At 38.9% G+C, this 12710-nt stretch overlaps 1 non-coding gene across 1 annotated transcript; it reads left to right on the top strand.

Moving 5' to 3' along the window:
• Positions 1-12333: 12333 nt before the first annotated feature.
• Positions 12334-12386, top strand: LOC120045222. Its single transcript, XR_005476654.1, has one exon. It is a non-coding gene; the product is annotated as a U7 small nuclear RNA (small nuclear RNA).
• Positions 12387-12710: the final 324 nt, after the last annotated feature.

The raw sequence follows: 12710 nt of genomic DNA, 5'->3' as shown, positions 1-12710 counted from the left end.
GCGCCGTACAGGAGCAGTTGGGGTTAAGTGCCTTGCTTAAGGGCACAGACAGATTGTTCACCTATTTTTCAACTATTTTGGAGATTCGAACCAGTGACCTTTCGGTTACTGGCCCAATGCTACCTGCTGCCACATACACATTCCTACCCCCCAGACATCCAGCTCCGTCTCCCAAGAAAAAATAATCAAAATAAAATAAGGAATAAAGAATCTGGAACAGAAGACTAGAATTAGAGAAGCAGACTTATCCTTGTGAGAAGCTCTTGTGATTGGATAAAATCTTAGGGCGAATTTCAAAATGTGAGCCAATCAGAGTGGATGTCAGTTGGCTCCCCCCCCCCCCTTCTTTTATTCCCTGTGGGCCGGCTCCTGCTCTTGAAAAAATGCCACGATTACTCTACTGCTTTGTTGACCATATTTGGCATGGTCATATCTTACTACCCTCCCCCAGTCAAGTTCAACTTCTCAAGTTTAAATTTACTGGTATGTGTGAAACATTTTACCCGTACATTTAGGTTGTGTTATTGTTTAGTTATTGTGAATAAGACATTTTCATCATGCATTGATGTTTAATCAATTTCTTGTAAAACTTGATGATTTGGATGAGGATATATTGCTCATTCTGGGGGGCATGTCCTATCTGATTTGAGGGCAGTTTAATATAAGAAAAATATATAGAAATTAAACTGATGAAATAAAAACCATTAACCAGTAGTAATATGGTAATTACAGTCATCTGAAAGATGGCAGTTTGAGTTCTGGATCAATTAAGAGTTGAAGTTAAGGTTTATGCCTCATATCAGATTTAGCCTGAGAGATGACCTCGTACTGAAAGGTAGTGAATGATTCAAGTCATTTCTCCTTAAAAAATCAACATTTTGTTCTAGTTTGATATTTTTACATGTAATACCACCTCATGTACAGATCATACCAGTCAAATAGGAAACACCATTCTAATAACTGTATGGTTTTCTGCTTGGAGCTATAATTTGTGCTATATAACACATTGTTTAGAGAAGTAAAACATGTTCCTAAATATTCCTTCAATTAGACTGAATGTATAGCTCATAATTCAAATGTATTTTACATTTTATATCAAAGGAAAAATGTGTTGAGTTTTAAAAGGGATGAAGTATTAAAAATGCAGTAAATAACACCCATATTTTTATCAATTAATATCAAACAAATGAAACGTTTCAGCCTTGGGACAATCAATATCTACAGAATAGATTTTTAGAGTGCAATTAATAGAAGTCTGTATGTACTTTTAGCAATAATACATCTATACATATAAATGAGACAGTACCCTCAACATTACATATTACCCCCAGTGTGTTTTTAGTTTAAAAGCATTGTCATTTCATTTTTCATTCCCCTTCAATTGATATACCAACCTTACGGCATTAGCATAGTTAAATATCTGTAAAAAAAACAAAACAATAATTTAACTCAAACGAAGAAATAAAGTTACATGCATACAATTTGTACTGTTATCTCTAGTGGCATTCTAATAAAATCATCAGAAGTATGACCATATCGTAATCAATCCAGGATAATTCCCCCATCCTTCCTTCACAGTTCCCAGAAATAGTTTAAACTACATCAACAAGAGCTTAACCCTCCTCTTCCCAGCATAGGTATAATGAGGAAAATCCATGTCATTGCTTTCAAAAGAGCCTTTTGTTGAGTTGTCAGAAAAGATGGGGGAAAAGCAGCAGAATTAGTAAGAATATGTGAGTCCTTGAAATTAGTCTAGTCTTCTTCTGACATTGATGATAATGGAGTAAGAAACAGTTAGGGGATGTAAATATATATAATGTCCCAGTAGAAAAGGTGTTTGGAGGAGATTGCAGAGGGTGATTGTTCCAATTAGACAACTGACAGGACAATTGACTGTGTGCAGCATTTTTGCAGGGCTCACAAAATCTTTTTGGTTAACAGAAATATTTATATATACAGGAAATATAATATATTTAGATAATAGTGGGATAGTAGATAACTTGGAAAAGTCTGAAGTGTGTCACAGTATCGTTTTAAATAAAAATAAATATGTTACGTTTTTGCCACAATTCAATGTTAATTGTACATTTACTTCATTGACAAAAAAGCTTTACTTAATATGAATTTAATTGATTAACGAAAAATGTGGTTTATATTATCTGTTCTCTGATGTATTTGTACAGATGAAATGCCAGCTTCCTTCTTTCTTTATATTTATGGTACATAACACAACATATTAATGAGTAAATATGGTAAAAAAGACACCGGTTTGTCCTAATCCCACAGTAAATATATTTTCTTTAGTGTATAAATCTTCTGATATTCCCCATAATCTCAAATGTTGTAATGTTCAGTCACAAATCCCCGCCGAGCCATTTTAATATAATGTATGTATCACTTGAAAGATAGAAATGCATCAGAACTCACAAATGACTTACACCACCATGCCAAAGGATATTTCCTTAGAGACGATAAGATATAAACAAAGGCATTTTTAACAAATGCAATTCCTTCAAGACAATAAGTGAATTGTTTTTATTGGATCAGTTTGATTTGTGTTGATTGTGCAAGTATCATCTAAGATTGATTTAAGACTTCGTCCAACAATTTGGAAACTTATTACATAATGATACATTCAGAGATAAATTATAATGAAGTTCAGAGATAAATTATAGAATAAGAAATGTTTTGGTAGTATTCTTAGTAAATATTACTACCATGTTTTCATCTGTGATATATTTAAAATGTGCAGGAAATAATCCTTCTACCTTTAATCACCAGAGATTAGTGAAACGGTTATTGATAGCATATACAGTGCCTTCAGAAAATATTCACATTTTGTTGTGTTACAGCCAGAATTCCAAATGTATTACATTAGGTTTTGTGTCACTGGCCTACACACAATACCCCATAATGTCAAGATGGAAATATGATTTTTGACCTTTTTACAAATTAATAAAAAATGAAAAGCCGAAATGTCTTGAGTCAATAGGTATTCAACACCTTTGTTATGGCACGCCTAAATAAGATCAAGAGTAAACACTTGCTTAACACATTAAGTTGCATGGACTCACTCTGTGCAATAATATTGTTTAACATGATTTTTGAATGACTTCCTCATCACATACAATTATCTGTAAGATCCCTCAGTTGAGTAGTGAATTTTAAACACAGATTCAACCACAAAGACCAAGGAGGTTTTCCAGTGCCTTGCAGAGAAGTGCACCTATTGGCAGATGGGTAAAAAAAACAAAAGAACATTGAATATCCCTTTGAGCATAGTGAAGTTATTCATTACACTTTGAATGGTGTATCAATACACTCAGTCACTACAAAGATACAGGCGTCCGTCCTAACTCAGTTGCCGGAGAGGAAGGAAACTGCTCAGGGATTTCACCATGAGGCAAATGGCGATTTTAAAGTGGAGCTGACAGCATTTTAGCAACATGAAATCATATTTAAATCAGTTCTTATACACCCCCAGGAAGAATATGACACTTAAAACATTTTCTGACGAGAACTTGGATATGGTCATTTTTGTAGAATGTTTGGGAATTGCGTATACTAAGGCATTTGTGAAAATTATATAGCAATATAGAGTGGGAAACCGGCCGAGCGTTTGGACAATTAATAGACACTGCAGTAAATAAAACCTAATAAAAACATCTGTCTCATCCAAGACTGGAGTCTACACAGACCGATGCGCTATAGCCAATCTGCGCTACAGTAGGCCTTTATACAAACAAGCCATTTGCCATTATTCATTTTGAACTGGACTGTGGGTTTACAGACAGTTGCCATTGCGCGACTATAGATCATTAGAACGCATTCGCCAAAAGCCACAAAATACACCTGAATGGATTTCTGCAAATATTTAAAAACCACAGGAGTCCTCTTACATTTGGGAATTTTACAGTCCTATTGATCAAACAACCATGAAAGGGTAGGCTCTCTCTCGCTCAGTTATGCACATCTCGCTCAGTTATGCACATCAACAACAGCAAGATCAACAACTAATGCTAGCCAGGCAAGATGAGCTAAAATCTAACGAAGGAACATTAGATTAACCCTCTCAAACTTTTTCCGCTAGAAGGCCTTCAAAATTGCACTGATAAACAAGTGTGGGAAAGTGTAGCATACTCGTCCTTCTGCTGCTTGCCTGCCAATATATACTTGTCCCAACCAAGCACCCAAGCTAACTGGCTAAGAACACCTTACTATGACCATTTAACTTTAGAGTGTTCCTGGCTATTACTTTTTTTCCCTACGTTTACTGACACCGGTCATATCCAGCAGGTGTTGCGCTCATAAATTCAAATCAAATCTAATTTTATTTGTCACATGCGCCGAATACAACAGGTGTAGACCTTACAGTGAAATGATTACTTACAAGCCTTAAATCAACAATGCAGTTTTAAGAAAAATACAACACATTTTTTGGGGGGTAACAAATAATTAAAGAGTGGCAGTAAAATTGCAGTAGAGATGCTATATACAGGGGGTACCGGTACTGAGTCAATGTGCGGGGGCACCGGTTAGTCGAGGTAATTGAGGTAATATATAAATGTGGGTAGAGTTATTAAAGTGACTTATGCATAGATAATAACAGAGAGTAGCAGCAGTGCAAAGGGGGGGGCAATGCAAATAGTCTGGGTAGCCATTTGATTAGATGTTCAGTAGTTTTATGGCTTGGGGGTAGAAGCTGTTTAGAAGCCTTTTGGACCTAGACTTGGCGCTCCGGGTACTGCTTGACGTGCGGTAGCAGAGAGAACAATCTATGACTAGGGTGGCTGGAGTCTTTGACAATTTTTAGGGCCTTCCTCTGACACTGCCTGGCATAGAGGTCCTGGGTGGCAGGAAGCTTAGCCCCAGTGATGTACTGGGCCGTACACTCTGTAGTGCCTTGCGGTCGGAGGCTGAGCAGTTGCCATACCAGGCAGTGATGCAACCAGTCAGGATGCTCTCGATGGTGCAGCTGTAGAACCTTTTGAGGATCTGAGGACCCATGCCCATGGGGAATAGGTTTTGTCATGCCCTCTTCACGACTGTCTTGTTGTGCTTGGACCATGTTAGTTTGTTGGTGATGTGGACACCAAGGAACTTGAAGCTCTCAACCTGCTCCACTACAGCCCCGTCGATGAGAATGGGGGTGTGCTCGGTCCTTCTTTTCCTGTAGTCCACAATCCTCTCCTCATTCTTATGACTGTCTTGTGATCATTGCCCTTGCTAGTTTGATTGTATTGACATTCCCAGCCTTAGTTACATTCGTTACATTTTTGCCATTTTTGTTATTGTAACTGAAAAAGTGCATCTCGAATAGAGACAGCCAAGAAATGTATTGGTGAATTATATTAATCATGCATTGAACTGCATCCATCTATTCTGCCAACAATGCCTTAGTGTACGTCATGGAATGTTGAGTCAAATATAACCTATTTTGAAAACTTCTTATAAAGTATGTTTTGTAACTTAAACTGGGAATTTCATATTTTTGACTGATGTTATGATTGTATGTTTTTAATGATTGTCAGTTCCACTTTAGAACAGTTAGTTAGTTTAATGGCTGTGATAGGATGGATGGATGGATCAACATTGTAGTTACTCCACAAAACTAACTTCGTTGAAAGAGTGAAAGAAGGATGCCTGTACAGAATTTAAAAAGATCCCAAACATGCTTTGCAACAAGGCACTAAAGAAATACAGCAAAAAATGTGGAAAAGCAATACATTTTTTGTCCTGAATACAAAGTATTGTGTTTGTGGCAAATCAAATACAACACATTACTGAATACCACTCTCCAAGACTCACAGCTGTAATCGCTGCCAAAGGTGATCCTAACATGTATTGACTCGTGGGTTAAATACTTATCTAATCAACATATATTAGTGTTTTATTTTTCATTTATTTCATGTTTTTAATACAAATGTTAGAATTTTTCTTCCACTTTCACATTACAGTGTATTTTGTGTAGATCGTTGACAAAAAATGACAATTAAATGAATTTTAATCCCACTTTGTAACACAACAAAATGTGGAATAAGTCCAGAGGTGTGAATACTTTCTGAAGACCCTGTGTAGCTTTTGATGTAAACTGCTGAACAAAATTGAATCTGCTCATCTGAAAATCATATGTTAATCATATTTTAATAATTAAAGATACATACATACATTGCTATGTTGTCATGCTAATGAGAAGGATCTGTTAAATATTTGCCATTGTTCTTTTCAGGACTTGCAGTGCAGAAAATGGTTCAGAGGGTTGGATTCTTTGGAACTCTAGTCTGCGCCTCTGTAAGTGAAATCACATATCAACTCTATTCTATAAAACTAAAAATCATCATCCCTATTAATGTCTGAAAATACAAGAAGTGACTACAGTCTAAATTCAGACCTTTAAAATAGCATTTCTGTGCATACATTTCTGTGCATACATTTCTGTGCATACATTTGTGTGCATAATGAAACTGTCTGTCAATTTAAAGTGAACTGCTGATGGCTCAATCCTCAAACCAGCAGACCGAACAGATTAATCATTATTATTGTTAATATAAAGCTATCTTTATTCTGGGTATTTTAGTCATTGTATTACTAATCTGTTAAATACCTCCAGTCAGTGCTAAATACTTAAAACATAGGAGCATTTGACAAAACTGTGTTTGGACTGAACAATATTGAAGAATATTGAGTCCTTACACTCTTCTATAGAGTTAAGTTGTTTCTTTGCTCTATAATTGTTGTCACTTATCCATATTCCTTTCTGATATTTAATATATATTATCTCGTTCTCCAGATTCCCAATCCACTGTTTGACCTGGCAGATAAAACATGGTTCCCTTTTGGACCTTCTTTTGGAGCAACGCTAATTGGGAAAGCCAAAATACACATTCAGGTGAGTGTACTGTATACCAGTAAATGGCAGAAATGAATGTACAAAATGTCTTGCACACAAAACTCACTTTTCTTATGTATTTTTTGTCATGACAAAGAGACTACTCAGGTCTGTAGTTTGATATAAAATGTTGACCAAGTAAAGTTTTTTTTGTATAGAATTGATCGATCAAGGCTTTAATTTGTTTTGAATATGGATATTTCAGACATGATAGTAAAACTATGTGGAGGATAAGGAGGGATCCTCCTGTGCTGTACTCAGCTAAGAGTGCAAGGAGGCCATTTTGTGCAGTGAAAGCAGGGCCTGTCATCCATTTTGTGAAAGCAGCTTCTGCACTCAGGGATACATACACTACATGAACAAAAGTATATGGACACCTGCTCGTTGAACATCTCATTCCAAAATCATGGGCATTAATATGGAGTTGGTTCCCACTTTGCTGCTATAAAATCCTCCACTCTTCTGGGAAGGCTTTCCACTAGAACATTGCAGCAGGGACTTGCTTCCATTCAGCCACGAGCATTAGTGAGGTTGCACACTGATGTTGGGTGATTAGGCCTGGCTCGCAGCCAGCGTTCCAATTCATCCCAAAGGTTTCCGATGGGGTTGAGGTCAGGGCTCTGTGCACCGATCTCAACAAACCATTTCTGTATGGACCTCACTTTGTGCACGGGGGCACTGTCATGCTGAAACAGGAAAGGGCCTTCCCCAAACTGTTGCCACAAAGTTGAAAGCACAGAATCGTCTAGAATGTCATTGTATGCTGTAGCTTTAAGATTTCCCTTCACTGGAACTAAGGGGCCTTGCCCGAACCATGAAAAACAGCCCCAGACCATTATTCCTTCTCCACCAAACTTTACAGTTGGGGCAGCCAGCATTCTCCTGGCATCCGCCAAACCCATATTCGTCCGTCGGATTGCCAGATGATGAAGCGTGATTCATCAGTCCAGAGAACGCGTTTCTACTGCTCCAGAGTCCAATGTCGGCGAGCTTTGCAGCACTCCAGCTGACGCTTGTCATTGCGTATGGTGATCTTAGGCTTGTGTGCGGCTGCTCGGCCATCGAAAACCCATTTCATGCGGCTCCCAACAAACAGTTATTGTGCTGACGTTGTTTCCAGAGGCAGTTTGGAACTCGGGAGTGAGTGTTAAAAATAATAAGGACAGACGATTTTTTTATTTAAAAACATTATATTATATATACTGTATATATATTTTTTTTTTACGCGCTTCAGCACTCAGCCGTCCCGTTCTGTGAGCTTGTGTGGCCTACCACTTCGCGGCTGAGCCGTTGTTGTTCCTGTACATTTCCACTTCACAATAAACAGCACTTACTGTTGACCAGGGCAGCTCTAGCAGGGCAGAAATTTTACAAATTGAGTTGTTGGAATGGTGGCATCTTATGACGGTGCCTTGTTGAAAGTCACTGGGCTCTTTAATAAGTCCATTCTACTTCCAATGTTTGTCTATGAAGACTGCATGGATGTGTGCTTGATTTTATACAGCTGTCAGCAATGGGTGTGGCTGAAATATCCGAATCCACTCATGAGAAGGGCTGTCCACATACTTTTGTATATATAGTGTACTTTAGTAGGGATAATATTTTTTTATCACTTGAGAAAACGAATAAGGAACCTTTATTTTATTTATTGAACTGAAAAGTGCATTTGTACTGCAAAGAAGTATACACTGATGATTACTGTGTAAAAGTTGATTCAGTTTTTCCCCATGCATGGAAGGATTAAAGACTTAATCCACTTTGTGCCATGTTAGACAGTGTCTGTATGCTTAATGGATTATCTTTCTAAATCCTCTATAAACTATTTTATAAATCAAAATACAAAAAATTACCAAAGACTGTAGGGTGCCAATTGAGTAAGCTGATTCATTATGGGACATTCAATAAGATTGATTAAAAAAAGAAAAAGTATCCTCTTTATCTCTCTAGTAATGTTAAATTCACTTGGCTAACTTTCTCTAGATACCCTAGTAGTGAGGGAAACCTTGTTGTGTGGGTATGGGTGGTGGCCATAGAGAAAACCCTATTGTACAGAAGATTAACACTGTCTGTGATGATACAGAGAGTGGCGTGGGCAGCAGCATCATAGAGCCAATTAGGTCTGGTGTCCCCTGGGCCGATGACTTTCTCCATATCCAGGCAGGATCAGAGGTGTGCCCCTCCTTGCCTGACATGGCCAGGGCCAGCTTTACAATGATACACACTGACTGGAAACTGAACCAGGCTTACCATCACAACTGGTTGGGGTCGACCTGTGGTGTATTTAGTGAGATGAAACATTCTGTGTTGAGGATAGAAATGTAATGAATATAGATGACACAATGCTCTATACCTGACAGATCATGTCCCGTGTAAACAATACATTTCTATCTGAACGTTCTGAACAAACTCATGTTCTCTCAGCTTCTCTTGTTCTTTTCCCCATTGTGTTAAGTCTGGAAAGAATGCAGAGAATTTTTGTCTATTAGACGGCACTTCTTTGTTGTTTTACATTGACAGTATACTGCACTGTACTGAGTCACAGAGCTGTGTAGTTGTTGTCATGTAAGAGTGGGTATGGAGAGGCAATATGATAGACTGTAATGGTTAACAGGTGAACGTTCTCCCTTGTGGGCCAAAGCAGAGGAACAATGGGGATTTGGGGGAGTTTTTTATGTGGGCATAATACTGGGCCACCTTAATGTGTTTTCTGTGTGGGCGTAATACTGGGCCACCTCAATGTGTTTTCTGTGTGGGCGTAATACTGGGCCACCTCAATGTGTTTTCTGTGTGGGCATAATACTGGGCCACCTCAATGTGTTTTCTTTGTGGGCATAATACTGGGCCACCTCAATGTGTTTTCTGTGTGGGCATAATACTGGGCCACCTCAATGTGTTTTCTTTGTGGGCATAATACTGGGCCACCTCAATGTGTTTTCTGTGTGGGCGTAATACTGGGCCACCTCAATGTGTTTTCTGTGTGGGCGTAATACTCAGCCACCTCAAATGCCCTTTGAGAGCTGGATAACTGGGTTGTACCTTCAGGTCAGGTGGCACGTTTAGATTCACAACAACAATCTGTTCCTGTCAACAATGACACGAGGCCCAGAGGATGAAGGCCTTTTCATAACTCTTAACCCTGTCATACTCTGAACTGGATCTGTTTTTTTGATGGTACTGTGGTGATGTGGCTAGGTTTTGAAATATTGATAGGAACTATCAAAAATTATATCATAACATTTAAGGAATTTTGGTTTTATAGTCCTAATTGTAAAATGTTGAAATAGCTCAGTTTTGTTTAGCTGGGCGGAGACATGAGTAAATGTCCTTCCATTATGAAACGGACAGTAAAAGCTTGGAGGAAATGGTTTATTGTTATGCAGAAGTTTCTGCTATTGCCTTTTACTTTCAGTACCCGTGACACACAGTCTGGTCTAAACAATAGGAGAGAAGTAATCTCCATCATGATAGCCTCCCTGACTTCCACATTCCTACTAGTTTAGTTATAGGCTCTGTGTTTCAATGGGTTTCAACAGATGCACATTGCCATTGTGAGAACCCACTCAAATGTTGATTCCCTGTATGAGTGGTACAATGGTGTAGTATCATCTTGTTAACCTTTTACTGCAGTTGGCTAAATCAGGGTCACACATAGTGTTTCTTGGTAGTCTTAAACAAATCTACTTTGAAACAAATGTATACACCCCACACACATGGTTATGGGCTTAAAAAAAGAAGACACCTGTACCATGTCAGATATAGAGTTGAAATGTATTCCATTTTGAATTTGCATCCCAATATTACACTTTATATACATCACAGAAAACTTAAATGTAACAAAACCGTTTGACACAGAAACACCACATTTTTGACATTGACATAAATATAACGTTTATTAGTTATGAATTTATGAAAAATATGAATAACATTCCACCCATGAGGCTGCTAGGTCAGTTGACTGCAGGAAAGGGCTTCACCTGTGAACTCCCTCAGGGGTGTTCATGTGTCAATAGAGAAGAGGACAAAAACATGTTTGGAAGACTTGGTCTTTGTTATGTTGGTCTATCCCAGACCCAGTATTTCCTGGTTGCCTGCTCAGTTGGGGGCTGAACAGTAACTGAATGGTAAACAGAGCCTTATTGAGACCCCCCGTATTTTGTGTCTAGCAATAAGTAAGCAGGAGTCAGACTGGACGGGAACACAAAATCCCCAAAACCCCACTTTTACTGTTAAGAACTGCTGTCTGAGAGGAGTAACACATCTCTCCTGATCCCTCCATCCCCTCAATAGCCCTACTCATTCTTATCCCCCTCCTCACATCCCCCTCTTCAACTCCCTACATGAAAATAATACTATAGTAATACCACAGTAATATCCACAAGAAAACACTGCAGTAAATACTACAGTAATGTCCGCAAAAACACTATACACTGCCCATTCCCCTCCCCCATATCCCAATTGGTTGCACCCATAAGTGAGAAACCTACATGCCAAGTATAGATCATACACTGAGTATACAAAACATTAAGAACACTTGCTCTTTCCATGACATAGACTGACCAGATGAATCCAGGTGAAAGCTATTGATGTCACTTGTTAAACATACTTCAATCTGTGTAGATGAAGAGGAGAAGACAGGTTAAAGAAGTATTTTTAAGCCTTGAGACAATTGAGACATGGATTGTGTAAGTGTACTAAGGCACTGCATCGCAGTGCTTGAGGCATCACTACAGACCCGGGTTCGATCCCAGGCTGTGTCACAGCCAGCCATGACCGGTAGACCCATGGGGCGATGCACAATTGGTCCATCGTTGTCCGGGTGAGGGGAGGGTATGGCCGGCCGGGATTTTCTTGTCCCACCTCGCTCTAGCGACTTCTTGTGGTGGGCCGGGCACCTGCAAGCTGACTCTGGTCGTCAGCTGGATGGTGTTTCTTCCGAACACATTGGTTAAGCGAGCAGTGTGTCAAGAAGCATTGCGGCTTGGCAGGGTTGTGTTTCGGAGGACGCATGGCTCTCGACCTTCGGCTCTCCTGAGTCCGTAGGAGGGTTGCAGCGATTGGACAAGACTGTAACTACCAATTGGATATCACAAAATTGGGGAGAAAAAGGGGTCAAAGTAATAAGGAAAAGACAAAATATTGAAGTGTCTTTGAACAGGGTTTGGTAGTAGGTGCCAGGCGCACCGGTTTGTGTCAAGAACTGCAACGCTGCTAGTTTTTCATCTCAGTTTCTTATGTGTATCAAGAATGGTTTACCACCCAAAGGACATCCAGCTAACTTGACACAACTTTGGGAAGCATTGGAGTCAACATGGGCCAACATCCCTGTGGAACGCTTTTAACATCTTGTAGAGTCCATGCCCTGACGAATTGAGGCTGTTCTGAGGGTAAAAGGGGGGGGGTGTTCAGATCCTATCCGCTTATACCCCAGTCCTACAGGTTATGGAAAATGTGCTATTTTAGTATTTCTCCAGTAGGTTTCCTCAAGAAGAAAGCCCACACTTCTATGCCAAGGATAATAATACAAAATCACTATAGTAAAAACTACAGTAATGTCAGCAAAAGCACTACAGTAAATACTACAGTATACTACAGTCTGCAAATCACTACAGTAAATACAATAGTATACTACAGTCCACAAAACACTACAGTAATTACTATAGTATATGGGCAATTTCACAGTAAAAGATTTTTCACTTTAAAATGTATGTCAAACAAAAACTAGTAATTGCAAAGTTTAAAAAAAAAAAGGACTACTTTGAAAAATGTCAGTGCACATGCAAAGTTTGGTAACAATGACAGTTTGTGCTGTTTGTATAACGTT

Source organism: Salvelinus namaycush, chromosome 3 (genome assembly GCF_016432855.1).
Source record: "Salvelinus namaycush isolate Seneca chromosome 3, SaNama_1.0, whole genome shotgun sequence".
NCBI classification, from domain to species: domain Eukaryota; kingdom Metazoa; phylum Chordata; class Actinopteri; order Salmoniformes; family Salmonidae; genus Salvelinus; species Salvelinus namaycush.
The sequence above is the reverse complement of the archived record's forward strand: the minus strand, read 5'-3'. Positions and strand labels throughout refer to the sequence as shown.